The 15,988-nt window shown below is 38.7% G+C and overlaps 1 protein-coding gene across 7 annotated transcripts in view; it reads left to right on the top strand.

The window, feature by feature from the left end:
* LOC131032484 (uncharacterized) overlaps positions 1–15,988 on the top strand; it is a 243,020-nt gene that overhangs the window by 22,052 nt on the left and 204,980 nt on the right. The window lies entirely within an intron of this gene.

Raw genomic sequence — 15,988 nt, 5'->3', positions numbered from 1 at the left:
TGTCTTTGTCTCTGCCTTATCCCCTTATGTATTCGTCTCTTCTTTTGATCGATGTCTTGCATACCAGTATGTGTATTAGTCTACATAGCCACAACGACCAGTATATTAAAATTATTAGTCGCTGGTAATACTAATCATTATTTCATATGGATGGTCCTTGATGCTGATAGTGTGAATCTTGATGCTTGCGGGTCTTTATTCTTTGATTGATGAATACATATTGATTCCTCATTTTGTCTGACCTTATTGGGATAAGATAATCTTCTCAATTTTCTCTATATTACTTTCTAAGTCTGTTTACTCCTGACGGTGAGTTGTTCAAGTTCATGGAATAAACAGTAAATGCACACAAAACATATAACCAGCGACTACAACTATATTCAGAACATTAATTAAAGTAACAGTCACAACAATATGGCAGAAAGATGTTTCCTTTATTGCATTCCAAAAGCTAGTACATCAACCTTCCTGCCGGGGTTCCCTTACATGGTAATATATACTATGTGGCGGTTGGCCGAGGTACCAACCGTCGTAACTGACATGGGAACCCACACAGCCGACTTCATACATAACAAAAATAACAACTATAACTTAAGAGTTTTATTCCTAATTGCCGCCTAACAAAGTTTTAAATACTTAGAGTTTTATTCCTAATTGCATCCAGAGACCTCTGGGAACGTTTTGGAGACTTTGAGTACATCTCCTATTTTTTAGGAGGAACTCCCAGTTCATTGACAGACCTTCCTGAGGTACACACAACAGAGGAGGACCTTTGGGGTTCAGTTTCAAGTTGATAGGGTCAGTTTGCTACTTTTTAGGAGCATCCCTAGATTTTAGGGGAGAACTACCAGTTGGCCTATGAGGTTCAGGCATCCTTCACTGTCAGGCGCTACAAGCAATTTTCAGATTTGAGCTCATTTGAGCATTTTATGATTAAATTGGGAAATATTTAAATATTCCCTAAGTTGGGTTAAATAAATAATTATTAAGTGAATTAATATAATCACTTTATATTACAATAAAGTATAATAAAGTACCCATGGGGCACATTTACCTAGAAGTTATAACTTAAAATGGGGCCATTTTATATTATGATAAAATAGACCTTTGGCTTAATTGGAACTACGAGAAGGCATTATAATATGAAATAAAACATTGTTAATACATGAAATAAGAACTGTTATCACAAAAGCTCGCACCCTTGTTGAGCTATCAACTCAACAACCTTGTGAAACATGGAAACAACCCCGAAGTGTGGGGCCTTGCGCAAGGGGTTGAATCTCCGGAGAAGGCCGGCTTCCTTCTCAATCCAGGTGCAGGTGTTGAACCAACTCAACACTTCAAAACTAACTCCTAAGCCTATCCTAATTACTTGCAGAGGTAAAAGGAAGAGAGAATTGCTTGAAATAAAAGAGGTGATGCACCAAGAAGAGATCGTTTCTCTCCTTACCCGAAATGACACAAAGAATCAACCGAAATACCTAGTAGATGCACAACCTCAGTTGTATGAGTGATCCCAACGCATGTATGGAGGTTAGAATTCGCTGAATGCCAAGAGGGGAGGAGTTTTCCCACAAGTCACACCCAGAAATAAGTTAACACAGCATAAATGAGAGAAGAGCCACAAACCATACACCTATGATGAAGGTAAGAAAACATACACATCATACATAAGTTGAAGGAAGGCAAGAATGGTGATTTCAATTCATTATAAGGCCAATGGCCAAACTTACAGTTGCATAAATGCAAGATAAATACAAAAGAAGTGGGAGAGCATAGAATAGCTCAAGCCAACAGGGAGAGAACCTTTTACAATGAGGCTTAACAACCATTATATAGAAAAATGGTTACAAGAGTGATCATGATCCTTGTATGTCAGTCTAGGAGTGTAGGGAAGTGCATGCACTTGACTTCTGTACATGCAAGCAACCTAGCCATACCCACAAAAGGCAACCCTCAGAAAGGTAGATTGACTGACCTTCCAAAGTTAGAGTATGCAGACATGACATAAGTCACTACAACAAGCATGGCCCCGTACCTCCCTTGATGAAAATCCTGCCAAAAACATTAAAGGCACCCCTGTGGCTCCACAAAAGAAGGTGCACAAGTCACAAAAGTCGTCAGAACATTTAAATCTTTGAGTGTCGATCACGCCATCTGGAAGTGTTGCAAGCCAGAAGGAGTTTGGAAGACTTCAGAGACCTAGGTCACCGAAGTTGGGGGAACTTCGGAGACCTGGGTCACCAAAGTTGGGAAGACTTAGGAATTTGGGAACCTTGGGTTCCGGAGTTCCGGGCTTGAAGACTTAGGAACTTGGGAACCTGGGGGTTTCGGAGTTCCGGGGTCGAGGAATAAGGAACTTGGGAACTTGGGGGTTTCGGAGTTCTGGGGTAGAAGAACTAGGAACTTGGGAACCTGGGGGTTTCGGAGTTCCGGGGTCGAGGAATAAGGAACTTGGGAACCTGGGGGTTTCGGAGTTCCGGGGTTGAGGAATTAGGAACTTGGGAACCTGGGGGTTCCGGAGTTCCGGGGTTGAAGACTTAGGAACTTGGGAACCTAGGGGTTCCGGAGTTTTGAGGTTGAAGACTTAGAAGACTTAGGAACTTGGGAACTTGTGAGTTCTAGAGTTCCGGGGTCAACGACTTAGGAACTTGGGAACCTGGGGGTTGCGGAGTTTTGGAGAAGGAGAACAGGAGAAGGCAAGGGGAAAAACCTCGGAACCTCGGGGTTCCAGAGTTGAGGAAGAGAAGACTTAGGAACTTCGGAGACTTGGGTCACCGAAGTTGGGGGAACTTCAAAGACTTGGGTCACCGAAGTTGGGAAGACTTGGGAACCTGGGAACTTCAGGGTTCCGGAGTTTCGGGGTTGAGGAAGAGAAGACCTAGGAACTTCGGAGACCTGGGTCACAGAAGTTGGGAAGACTTGGGAACCTGGGAACTTCGAGGTTCTGGAGTTCCGGGGTTGAAGAATTAGGAACTTGGGAACTTGGGGGTTTCGGAGTTCCAGGGTTCAAGACTTAGGAACTTCGGAACCTGGGGGTTCCGGAGTTCCGGGGTTGAGGACTAAGGGAAAGAACCTCGGAACCTCGGGGTTCCGTAGTTGAGGAAGAGAAGACCTAGGAACTTCGGAGACTTGGGTCACTGAAGTTGGGAAGACTTGGGAACCTGGGAACTTTGGGGTTCCGGAGTTCCGGGGTTGAGGAATTAAGAACTTGGGAACCTGGGGGTTTGTTGTGACGTATTCACACATCGTCCCATTGCAAATGGGGACCCCTACTTTTTGCTTTCTAGGGTAAGTTTTCTTTGCTTGGCTTTTAGCCTTTGCATTGGAGAGTTGTCAGAGAGATCATCACGATAGCAAGCTTTGCTTAAGTTGAAGTGGGTCAGTAGGTGGATCTCCTTAAGAGGTTAGGTCAATTGAGTGATTAGGGATTATTTAGATCATTCCTAGGGTGTTTTTTGTGTACTATCTGGTCACACTTCAAGTTGCTAAATCAAACCTTGGTTGAATGCATAATGTCCTCCTAGGTCCCATCCCTCACATCAAGGACAGAGCGAATTCGCCTTAAGGAGTCTAGAATGTCATCTTGATCCTGAAATTTGGCTAAGTCTTGAATGTCATCCTGATCCTGAAATTTGACTAAGTTTGGAAAATTGAAGAATCCTCCAAAAACTAGATTTTGCATTATAACTCGTGGAGGTCTAAAACCACTCTCAATCATCCTGACAATATATATGGAATATAACTTAAAGTATAAGTGCTTATACTTAAATGTTATATTCCATAAATGAATCCTGACGGAGAGACTAACATGTCAATTTTTGCTCCTGACCCTTCCAAAGGGTCCAGAGCGAATTTCCTTATATCACCCTTCTTGGTCCTAATTTGCCTCATAAACCTTGTCCCTATGGCATGGTTGAGAGAGTATTGAGGTGTGAAACAAAGTGAAGTGATGAAAAGTGAAGGATTTGAGCATAATTGCAAATTTCGTTCGTGACCCTTCCAAAGGGTCCAGAGCGAAATTCCCCAAAAGACTTATTTCTTCACTAAGGACATCAAACAATGGACATACATGGCAAGGAAAGGATTCAAAAGATCAAGTCTAAAGCAAAGATGAGTGAAAAAGGATGAGAATCGAGCCAAAAAGAGCAATTTCTCTCCTTAGAGTGAATTTCTTCATAAAACATTATATCTTGCTCAAACCTACGAACTAACTCATTCCCAAGCAATTTTGAAGGCAAAAGACTTGTTTCTAATGATTAAAGGATGAGAAATGGAGTTTTGTGAAGGAAAATCAAGCAAAATATAAATTTCGCTCCTGACCCTTTCAAATGGTCCAGAGCGAAATTCTTAGGAAACCTTTTTTTTCCTCACCAAAACCTTGAAATCGACACCACTTTGAGAGCAAGTTGACTTGATGGTGATAGAAGGAGGTTTGACAAGTTAAATTCAAGGCAAAGAAAGGAGAAAAGAAGTGTGAAATGAGCCTAAGGAAGAATTTCGCTCTCGACCCTTCCAAAGGGTCCAGAGCGAAATTTCTTAAAACACTATTTTCCTCCTTGTTCAAGCCAAGATCTTTGTTCCTAGGACATGGTGGAGAGAGGATGGATATATACTTGCCTTAGGAACTGAATGGAAGTGAAGGCAATGATGGATTTGAGGTCAAAAGACAAATTTCGCTCCTGAGCCTTCCAAAGGGTCCAAAGTGAAATTTTATAGAATCCTCTCTTTGCTTCAAATTTGAACTAAATTTTGTGCCTTGAAGCCTTAGTTAGGATGTCATCATGCCTTGGAAGCAATTGAGGGGTGAAAAGGTGGAAGAATTAGGCCTAAAATGCAAATTTCGGCCCTGACCCTTCCAAAGGATACAGAGCGAAATTTTTTCGAGTTCCTGACCCTTCCAAAGGGTCTAGGGCAAATTTCCTTAAAATTCCTTTTGCTCCCAATTTTGTATCAAGCCTAGTGTTGATTGAAGTGGATTGAACTTAGAGGCATCCTTAGGCATGCATTTGAGTAAGTTGTGGTCACAAAATGTGGAGAATTTGTCTTAAAATGCAAATTTCTCTCCTGACCGTTCCAAAGGGTCTAGAACGAAATTTCCTAAAAACCTTTTTTTGCTCCTTGTTGAGACCAAGATCTTGATTTCTAAGGCATGGTTTGGAAAGAATTGATATGTACTTGCCCTTGAAAGGTGATTTAAGGCAATGAAGTGATAGAATTGAAGCTAAATCACCAATTTCGCTCTTGACCCTTCCAAAGGATCAAGAGCAAATTTCATTATAGGTCCAACCCCCTGGAGAGGATCCAGAGCGAATTTCATTATAGGGCCTATCCCTGGAGAGGATCCAGAGCGAATTTCATTATAGGGCATGTCCTTGGAGAGGATCCAGAGCGAATTTCATTATAGGGTCTATCCCTGGAGAGGATCCAAAGTGAATTTCATTATAGATCCTGTCCTTGGAGAGGGTCCAAAGCGAGTTGATCTTAATGCTTTCTTGTTGATGATTTAAGGTGAGAAATATCATGTTAGAATGAATATATCATGCATTCTTAATCATCTTTTGTTTGTTTTGCAGGTCAACAAAATTAGGATGGAGAAAGATCAGGCCAGGACAAGGGCGACCTGTTCCAGTTCCATCATTCATCAAGGACACTTCAAGCACATAAAAGAAGACTCAAAGTGCTAAGGACTTCAAGTGTTCAAGGAGTTGCAAGCAATGGAGCTGACCATCCTCAAAGACCTCATTCTACCACATGGAGAAATCACGGGATATCAGAAGAAAGATGTTATAAACACTTCAAAGCAATATGAGCTACCAGAGAAGAAGGAAAGACTTGATAAAGAAGAAGGATTCATCAAGCACAAGGGAGTCAAGGAAAGGTACACCATTCATCAAGTATACCAAAGACGAAGGAGGATCGACCAAGGTCATCACAGAGCAAGTACCAGACAAGGTGGCATCCCAATCATTGTTCCTCCAATTAGAAGGCTCCACCTCAGCATGTCCAGATTCAATGTACCTGACTCACCAGTGATGGAACAAACTTCGAGGCACCTACCCTTGAATTCTATTGGTCCACACTCATGAAATGTAATTTTCTCATTGGCTAAAGGAGTTTGTTGTAACAAACCCTAATTAGGGTTTTCCATCTTGTAATCCTAGCCATTGATTTTAAATCAATCAGAGCCATTGAATTGTAAAGAGCTCCCTATATAAAGCTCTGGCTCTTCATTTGTAAAGGTTAATAGTTAATAGTTGGTTAATAGAGGTTAATAGCTAGGAGTTAGTAGCTAGAATAGTGAATAGAATAGCATTTAGAGTAGATTAGGAGGAGAAGGCAAGAAATTGTTGCCTAAATTGTAAATGAACTCCATTTTCATTGAAGTTATGGTGAAATGTATCGTTTCTTTGCAATATGCATGGTCTCTTGTTGAGTCTTCATTTTAGATGGTAAATAATTAGATTGAATGAAGGAATTTATTGAATGCACTCGCGTGGAATCCGCCTAGTCCAAACCACTAGCCTCTTGCTGATTGTAAGTGCGCCTTGCGTGGTCAACTAGCATAGAATGAGCTTAATCTCAAGTCGTTATGCGTCTATTGTTCATGCATTAACTTGATGGTGATCAGTGTCTGAAGGTGTACGATTTGAACATATTCGAAGCATCCCTTAGAAGATTGCACTGAGCCTGTGTTGAATTGTTCAGTTTGATGGTGAAACCTAGCCCAGTAGGACTCCACCTAGTCGTTCATCTATAGCCTTGCATTCTAGGTCCTAGAATAGATTCTTTAAACCCTATGCTTTTGCCATTTCTTTATCTTCTAGCTAGTAGATAGGATTCAAGTTCCAGCAAATTAAACGCTCAAGCATTCGAATGTAAGTCCCCTTGTGATTCCAGCATAATCACATCATACCACAAAGGCTTATCCACATGTAGAGACCCTACATATCAGAACCTCGGAGTTGCCTCAACTGATCCTTAGGCGAAATCTTCAGCATTCGGGGAAACTTTGTTCAAGAGAGGATAAGATACCTTGGTATTTCATTCTGTGTTCGCATGTGCATAAAAAACACATCAACAGGGTTCTAGAGTTCCGGGGTTGAAGACTTAGGAACTTGGGAACCTGGGGGTTCCGGAGTTCTGGGGTTGAGGACTAAGGGAAAGAACCTCGGAACCTTGGGTCCTGGGGTTCTGGGGAAGGAGAAAAGGCCAAGGGGAAACTTCCTCCGGACAAGGCAACACTTCACACTTCATGATTCCATCGTCTTCTCTTGATCAATTGAGGCAGCGTTGGTCCATAGAACATATCTCTGATCGTTTCTCACTGATGGACCAAGGATGTCATAAAATGACAACAAGAACCCTAATTCGAAATTAGGGTTAGGGCTGGGAAAAAAAAGTGAATACAAGAAGGAAAAGGTAGCCATTTGAGGCATATTCAGATTTATTTTTCACATCTTTTCTTCTGCAATAGTAGATACAGGTTTGGAAGCAGTATTGAGGACGAAAACCCTCAACTTTCTGATGTTTGGACGGCACCCCAATCATCATCAGCACTCAGCAAGGATAGATCAGGCCTCTATCAGGCGGTTAGGAGACAAATCAGAGGCAAAACCACTGTGACAGCAAAAGTCAGAATAAGAAATACTGATCTGAGCATTCAACAGATATTTTCCAGCAAAATTATCAGAGTTTTAGCAGGCATTACCATTCCCCAGCAGGACCATACCATATTCTTGCCTGGGAAGTGTAGAAAAAATAAATATAAGGGTTTTGGTGGCAGTAAGTTAGTCTGAAATCATTGTCAGACTTTAATAACAGCATCTATGACTTCAATCTGAAAGTTTTCCAGCATACATGCTCTGCAACACCGATTTGGTGGGGAAAACTGGTCATTTGGAGGGACATACTTGGCATTGAAATTGGAAAAAGCTGTGACCTGCAATATTCTTCATTCATTTTGTTTTGGTTATTCATATTTAGGCTAATAAAATTGATTGGTGCTGTCAATCCACATTGGAAGCACCAAATTCAATTATTTCTTCAATTCAGGCAAATAAGGAAGCTCAACCAGGCAAGCTCAGGACACTTGGTAAGCCAATTCTGGCTTTGGATGTTATAAGTTGTGATTTCAGTTGATTTGATAATTGCAGGTAATAAAATCAGAGTTCTAAATTTTAGATCATTCCATACTAATCTGTAAATTATGCTCAGAAAGTGTTATTCTTATGTTTTTGATGAATGTTAAATCCTTTGCATTGATATTTAGTATAACACTTCTAAGCAAAAACCAAAAATCCAAAATTGTAAACTTTAAAAAAACTCAGAAAACTCAGTGAAAATCAGAAAATCAGAATTGTTAGAGGGCAAAGTCAGAATTCTCACTGAACAGCTAGTTGGGGATCTTTCAATATTTAAGGTTAGAAAACTTGGAAATGCATATACCATAAATGTTTGATGTTAGCATGCTTCTTGTTGTAGGCAATCAACTAGCTACATCAACATCAATATCATTAGCATGAGGGATGGAGGCAAATCCAGCATGTTGAAGATATCGTTGAGAGGACGAACCAGAAGATGTCAAGTAGGATTCCTTTCTAGCTAAGAGAGAGTGTTGCTTTTATTGTAGCTGTGGTTGGAATCCACAGGCCTTCATAACACAAAGGTTGTGATTATATTGTGATTGATAATATAATAATTATATTGATAATATAATTATTATATTATTATTGTGAGATAATATATTATATAATTATTATATTATTATTATTATTATGAGATGATATAATTTTGAAGTATGATCATAATAGAGAATGGTTCTTGTAAATTCTGATTTTGGAATAAAATGTTTTGTGAAGTCCAAGTTGGCTGTGAGGAAAAGAATTCATGAAGTCTGCCCAAGATACGAACAAAACTCCTAAACTCCGCCTTGAATGAGAGGAATGATTCTCACAAAGTCCGCCCCAATTGGGAAAACTTTTCATGAAGTCCGCCTAGAGCAAGGAAACGTATCATCAAATTCCCCCACACATAAGGAAAAGAAGTTAGGAAGTCCGCTAGCTAGTTGGGAAAGTTTTATGCCAAGTCCGCCCAACATAAGGAAAACAATTTGCAAAGTCCACCCAAGGAAGGAATGTTTTTGTTGAACTTCGCTGAGGAAAGAAAAGGCTAAAGTCCGCCCAGCCTTGGAGAGATTAAATTGGCAATTAGGAAAACTTTTTATGAAGTCTGCCACACATGAGGAATAAGTTTCGTGAAGTCCGATTTTGCTAAAGAAAGAATTGTGCAAAGTCTGATTTTGGACAAAGAAAGGAAATAATTCAAAGTTGCCATCTTTTGAAAAGTTTCAAAGTTGAAATTGATTTTGGAAAGTTTTCAAAAATTTGAAAAGAATGAAAGATAGAGTTCGATTCTTGAACTCAAAATCAAATAGAAACTTTATCTAAAAGACTAAACTTGAACTCAAAACAAAATCAGTGTTTTGCAATATGAAAGAACTACAACATGGTATCAAAGCAGGTTCCCTACCTGCCTGTGAGGTTTCCAAAATAATGGAATTTAATTACTTTGACCGACTATATTGATTTTGGCATTTGAAGTCCTTATTGGCCATATTTGTTGAGGGCTCAATCTCAAGTGCCTGTGGGAAAGTCATTATTGGAGATCCATATTGGTGAAGTGCCAAGCACGGTAGAATCTGGGCTTTGATTCATAGTTGAATTGGTGCGAGACACAGAACAATCATTTCGCCCAGGCTGGCAGTATGCGTGGAGGAATTCATTAATTCCAAGAGTCGCCTTTGGTGTTTGTAGCAGAGTTTACACGATGCCTGTGTCCATTTCCGCTGAACACTCTTGATAATATTTTCTGAAGGCATCGAGAGCAACACTCGATTGGCGGAAGTCATTTTTGAACCCGATATTGGGTTACTGTTGCCGACAGGTGTAGGACGGACATTTGATGAACATTTGAGGGCCCGTGAATGTGCTGACAGACATATGGTGTGTGGGGAATGTTGTTCAGCATTGAGCAAGACAATGCCGTGTTTAGTATGAATGTTGATAGTTCGGGAGTGTGCATAAGGCAGATTATATAGCCGAAATGGGCGCTTCTACTTACAGTATGTGCAGACATCAATAGTCTGGACGGAAAAGCATATTTTGGTCATACGATTCCTTGCTGAGTCTGAGAAGGAATACCTGAAGTGTTGCTGACACCTGCCCATCTTCAAACTTGAATCTGTGAGCATTCCAGGTGCATAGTATCTCTGTACAGCTCACACTTTCTCAGTTTTGCACAGTTTAATAACAAAATAAAAGGGTTTGTGTGAAACGTGTTGCCACTGGATTTGATAAGTAAAACTAATTGTGATACAATCAGTACCAAATGCTTCCTGTGTTTGCATGATTGAAGAGTAACGAATCAAATATTACAATGTTTTATTTTGAGAAGGGAAACATACTTCCACTGAAACATTGAATGCATTCTCTGTCTGCAACAAATACTAGTGCACTGACTGGCATTAATGACAACGACTTTCAATGCCGTTCATTAATAAATCATTCATCAAATGTAATTTACCGAGTACCGAGTGGCTCAATATAACGACACCATTCCCAACCATTAGGGTGAGTCAGGAGCTCTAATATCTGTAAATAGAAAGGCATGAACAAATGTGGAGTGTGCGTAAGTCCAGGCTTACAGAAACGTATATATAAATGTAAATTTTGTATGGCATATACTTTCAGTGTTTTTATTCTTTGAAGATTAATTCTGCAAGATGGACAAATCAAAATTATTATTCCATAGTGTTAAGTTTCGGGTGTGTTGAACCTGTAAATGGATAAGCCTGGCATACGTAGATATATGTATATATATATACGTACCTCCATTAATGCTGTATAGGCTATAAACACAATAAGGCCTAGTAAGATCTGTACTGAGAGAAATAACTGTTTATAACCACTTTTCTCTGTATGTTAATCAGACAGACTCATTGCTAGTCCAATGAGTGGATTTTGGTCTTTATTCTTGTTAAAATTGCATATAAGGAGAACTTGTGGCAAGGAATGAAACTGTTGGCCACTACTACATGGGATCTATCAAGGAAGGCCAGAGGCCACAAGATTTTGTGTTGCCATACTTTAGGCTGGGATAGGTTCAAATGAAGTTGGGAGATCTTAAAAGTTATCTCTTAAATTCTTCGAAAAAGAGGAATTAACATTCAGTGGGAGCTTGAGCAGCCGATGGATAGTGCCAAGTCCTTTGCAGAGGATCAGCAAGCTCATGAAGCAGTGTGGCTTCAAAAGCTCCTTGTTGATCTATAGAGTAAACCGTAACTCATAATTATGTGCTATGATGAGGAGACCTATTACAAAAGTTTCAAGCTCTAATGCATCCTACAGTAGAATTGCTTGTCCAAACTAAAGAGTTGTTGCTGAACTTGATTGCATCCTTGGAGACAGTTCATGCCTGATTGCTTTCTTGGAGACAGTTCATGCCTGATTGCTTTCTTGGAGCAAGATACCTTCCTTAATTGGGACTATATGAGTAGGGTATGCTTCCGTGATAGAGGGAGCAGCTAGAGAATGTGCTTTATTTGATTTCCAAGGATCTTGGTCATATTAATTCAGGGGGAGTAAACCATGTCGAGATGGTTTCTCCAGTGGTTAGGAAACTGTAGCAGTTAGAGGAATCTATGATTAATGAGATAGAGTTCCATGTGATATCCATGGATAGATGGATACTTGGTGAGCTTGGGATTCACCAAGAATGATGCAAACCTTCGAGACAAGCTTAGAGATATGGAAAATGAAGCCTTATGAGAGGGAGGCTCAACATCAGTGATCTTCTGTGATTTGATAATGTATTTCTCTTTGAGAGAGACTGGAGGTGTAAGCCCTTATCTCCACCCGCTAATATGGTTCATGGTGGATGTCATGTGTGACGCCATGACAACACCACGTGAGAGAGTCCGTGGTAATTTTCTTGTACTTGTGTGTTTACCCTCTGGATGAGCCATGGTGAATATCATTGTGAGGTGATGATCTCACAATGATGAACACTTGTGCATCTTACCATCATTGTGAGGTGATGATCTCACAATAATGGTTGATATCTCGTGAGGTGATATCCATGGATAAGCCATAATGGTGGATATCATGGGAGGTGATATCTATGGATAAGCCATAATGGTGGATATTATGTGAGGAGATATCTATGTATAAGCCATAATGGTGGATGTCACGGGAAGTGATATCTATGGATATGCCATAATGGTTGATATCAAGTGAGGTGATATCTATGGATAAACCATAATGGTGGATGTCACGGGAAGTGATATCTATGGATATGCCATAATGGTTGATATCACGATGAGGTGATATCTATTCTTTTACCATCCATGGGTGTAGCCATGGTGATATGTTCATTTGTACTTCACTCATGGGTGTAGCCATGATGAATCCACCCTCTGGGCATATCCATGGTGGATGTCACTATGTGACTCATATGTAGAATTCCTCCCTAGCTAAGAGGGAGTGTTGAAGATAGCGTGGAGAGGACGAACTAGAAGATGTCAAGTAGGATTCCTTCGTAGCTAAGAGGTAGTGTTGATTTTATTGTAGCTGTGGTCGGAATCCACAAGCCTTCATAACACAAAGGTTGTGATTATATTGTGATTGATAATATAATTATTATATTATTATTATTATTATGAGAAGATATAATTATATTATAATTGTGAGAATATAATTGTACTTATAATTATTGATAATATAATAATATATTGATATTATATTTAACATTATATTATATTAATATAATTAGATATAATTATATTAATTAATAAGAGTGGTGTCCCTTGGTGAAAGGGGCACCTCTTGCATATATATTTTATGAGATATGTGATCTCATTTAAGTGTGTAATAATCAATTGAATAAAAGGAATAATATATGATTGCAATATGAAAGAACTACAACAAAGCATGCATGTGCCATGAAAGTCTACATCAAAAACATGGAAGGAAGACTTCATTATTCAAAGGAAACATCAAAGGAAAGGCATTATAAGGTAAGAGTGGAGGTCATCGGCATCAAGGATAAGATCATCCTCACGGAATGAAGGTCAACATCATGAAGGATCAAAATAGAGGAGTTCAAATGGATGAAGAATGAAGCACAATATTCACAACAACGAGCATATAAATGCATGCGATAAAGACAAAATTTTCACAATCTTGAATTTCCTCCGGAAATCCAAGAATCATTGCTATTATTGCCAAAAGAGCTAATCCAAGTTAGAGGATTGGTTTGAGCAAAGTCATCATCACATCAGGAGCTTGGACATGTTGAGTATCAAGAGATATGCTTCATTCATTTACAATTAGAACTTGTGATGAGCTACAAAGAATAAACTGAGGTGGCGCCTAGTCATCACTTATCCAATCATACCATTCCAAGTCAAGGCGTCTAGATACGATGTACCCAACTCACCCATGGAGACACAAAGTCTGAGATACCTAACCTCGTATTCCATTGGTTCACATTTACTATTGAACCTAAATGTATTTTTCTCATTGGCCAAAGGGAGTTGTTGTAACAAACCCTAATTAGAGTTTTCATCTTGTAATCTCGACCATTGATTGTGAATCAATCTGAGCCACTCATTGTAAAGAGCTATCTATAAAAGGCTCAAATTTTCTCATTTGTAAGGGTTAATAGCAGGTTAATAGTTGGTAGTTCAAGAATAGTTTAGTAGCAGATAATAATAGCAAATAGCAGCTCAAGTAGAGTAGGAGAAGGTATAAGTTGTTGCCAAAGTTGTAAATAAACTTCCTTTTCATTGAAGTTATAGTGGAATGTGTTGTTTCTTTACAATTGCATGGTTTCTCGTTGGATATTCATGTTAGATGATGAATAGTTAGATGAATGAAAGTAATTGTGAATGATTGATGGTAAAATTCGTTTATCCATGCCACTAGCAATTTGCTGATTGTAAGTTTGCCTTGTGTGGTCAACTGGAATCATTAAATGAGGTTAATTTCAATTACTACTTGCTTCATTGATATGCATCGTCTTGATGGTGTCTATGCCATTGGTGGTGATTTGAACATCATTTTGCTCTCCTAAGAAGATCGCACTAGCTTTGTGGAGTTGTTCTTTTATGGAGAAGCAGAGCTTAGTTGAATTTCACTCAATCTTTCATTGTCTCTTGCATTCTTAGGATTAGATTAGACTCCTTAAAACCTTACATGTCTTTTGCCATTTTATTTTCCAAGCTAATAGTTAGAATCTAAGTTCTAGCAACATCCAAACGTTCAACATTCAAGTATTCAACGCAAGTCCCCTTGGATTACCAGCAAACACATCAAACCAATTGAGCTATCCACACATTATGACCTGACTATAGAAACCTTGGAGTCATCTTGGTTGATCATTCAATTTAGCATCCAGGAAGATTTTAGTCAAGAGAGAATAGAGTACCATTGATATTTTATTCTATGTTTGATTACGCATAAAAAACACATCAACACAGTGCAAGGGCCCAAAAATATTGTGTTGCATGTTTGTCTGTCTATATTATGTTAAAATCCCAAACCAAGACTTGTAAACACTATGAATTTTTTATATTTCTTTTTTTTTTTGATTTTGAATTAGGGAGCTGCCCTTTTCAAACCCAGAAGGAATTCATGCTGTTCCAAGTGACATTTCCATACCTCTTGTGGGATTTGTGGCTGTCTATTTTGTGAGTCAAACAAATTTTTGCAAAAGGATCAAGGCAACAATTTCAAACTGAACAGACTGGGTCCAGGTTTTGAAGTCCAAGTTTTTGAACTCTGCTATGACTGATTATATTACAATTAAATTAGAAGCGTAATTGGCTAAGATTTAAATGCTTAAATCTTGGTTGAGCACAGGTGTAAATTAATTGGATTGTTTACTCCAATGAATTGCCAAACATATATTTGTTCGTAGGAATCAACATTTGTTTTCTTAGTCCTTTAATGTAATTAATCACCTCAAAACTTGCCAACTAGTTCCCTAGTAAATTAATTCCCTAGGATTTCATGGTGAGGTGTTGTTGGATAACAATAATCTGACAGAACCTTATTAGTAATTAACAAAAATTAATTCGTGAGGCTCATCAAATGCATGAAAGAGAATCAAAAGTGAATTGTTCTTAATGAGGCAAGCCAAACATTCGATGCACTTCAGCTCTTCTAGTTTATTGGCTATGTATTGAAACCCAAGAATACTGTGTGATTTAGAGGCAAGATAGCTTAAAGGCTCTTAAAATTTGAAGAAACTTACATTCTTTAATCACATTGTATTATTTATCTCAAGAAGTTTGTATGGCCCACTACATTCGAAAGACTGCTTCAATATTGTTTTAGATTCATCCAAGTCCCCATAGAACAGCTCTCATGCTTCTCTATGAGTGTGTTTAATGATGATTTACTTTAAATTAATTTCCAGAGTACCATCAGGTACTGTATATAGTTAGTCATTGTGCTATTTTATGTAAAGTGAAGTCTTTTATGCTCTCCATCTCACCTTACAAATTTAGCCGAGTTTGGTGTTACTGATGAAACCTATTGATCAGAAATCTTATACTTTGGTTAAGATATGGGTTGTTGTCATTGACATCTTGACTCAGGCAATTGCATCTCTGATTCTCTAGATAATGATTGTCATGTATGAATTATAATCTTGATTCAAAGGGCAATGACTTTTGGTGGCCTCCTATGTTGATTTTGAATGGATTTATCTTGGTGTGCTTTTAAAGAAAGTTATCCATTCTGATAGTATTTTAAGAAAAATAAAAAATGTGCTTAAATTCAAAGTATGGTAGTGGAGGCACTTGTGCTAGCTTTTCAATTTTTTTTTTTTACCTAGATATTTGTAATGTTCCTATGGTGGATATTGAAAGAGCTATTGCTATGTGAAAAATACAAATCATCTGGAAGATCCTCTGAATACGTAT

The sequence above is a fragment of the Cryptomeria japonica genome, chromosome 11, assembly GCF_030272615.1.
Source record: "Cryptomeria japonica chromosome 11, Sugi_1.0, whole genome shotgun sequence".
Classification (NCBI taxonomy): Eukaryota; Viridiplantae; Streptophyta; class Pinopsida; order Cupressales; family Cupressaceae; genus Cryptomeria; species Cryptomeria japonica.
The sequence above is the reverse complement of the archived record's forward strand: the minus strand, read 5'-3'. Positions and strand labels throughout refer to the sequence as shown.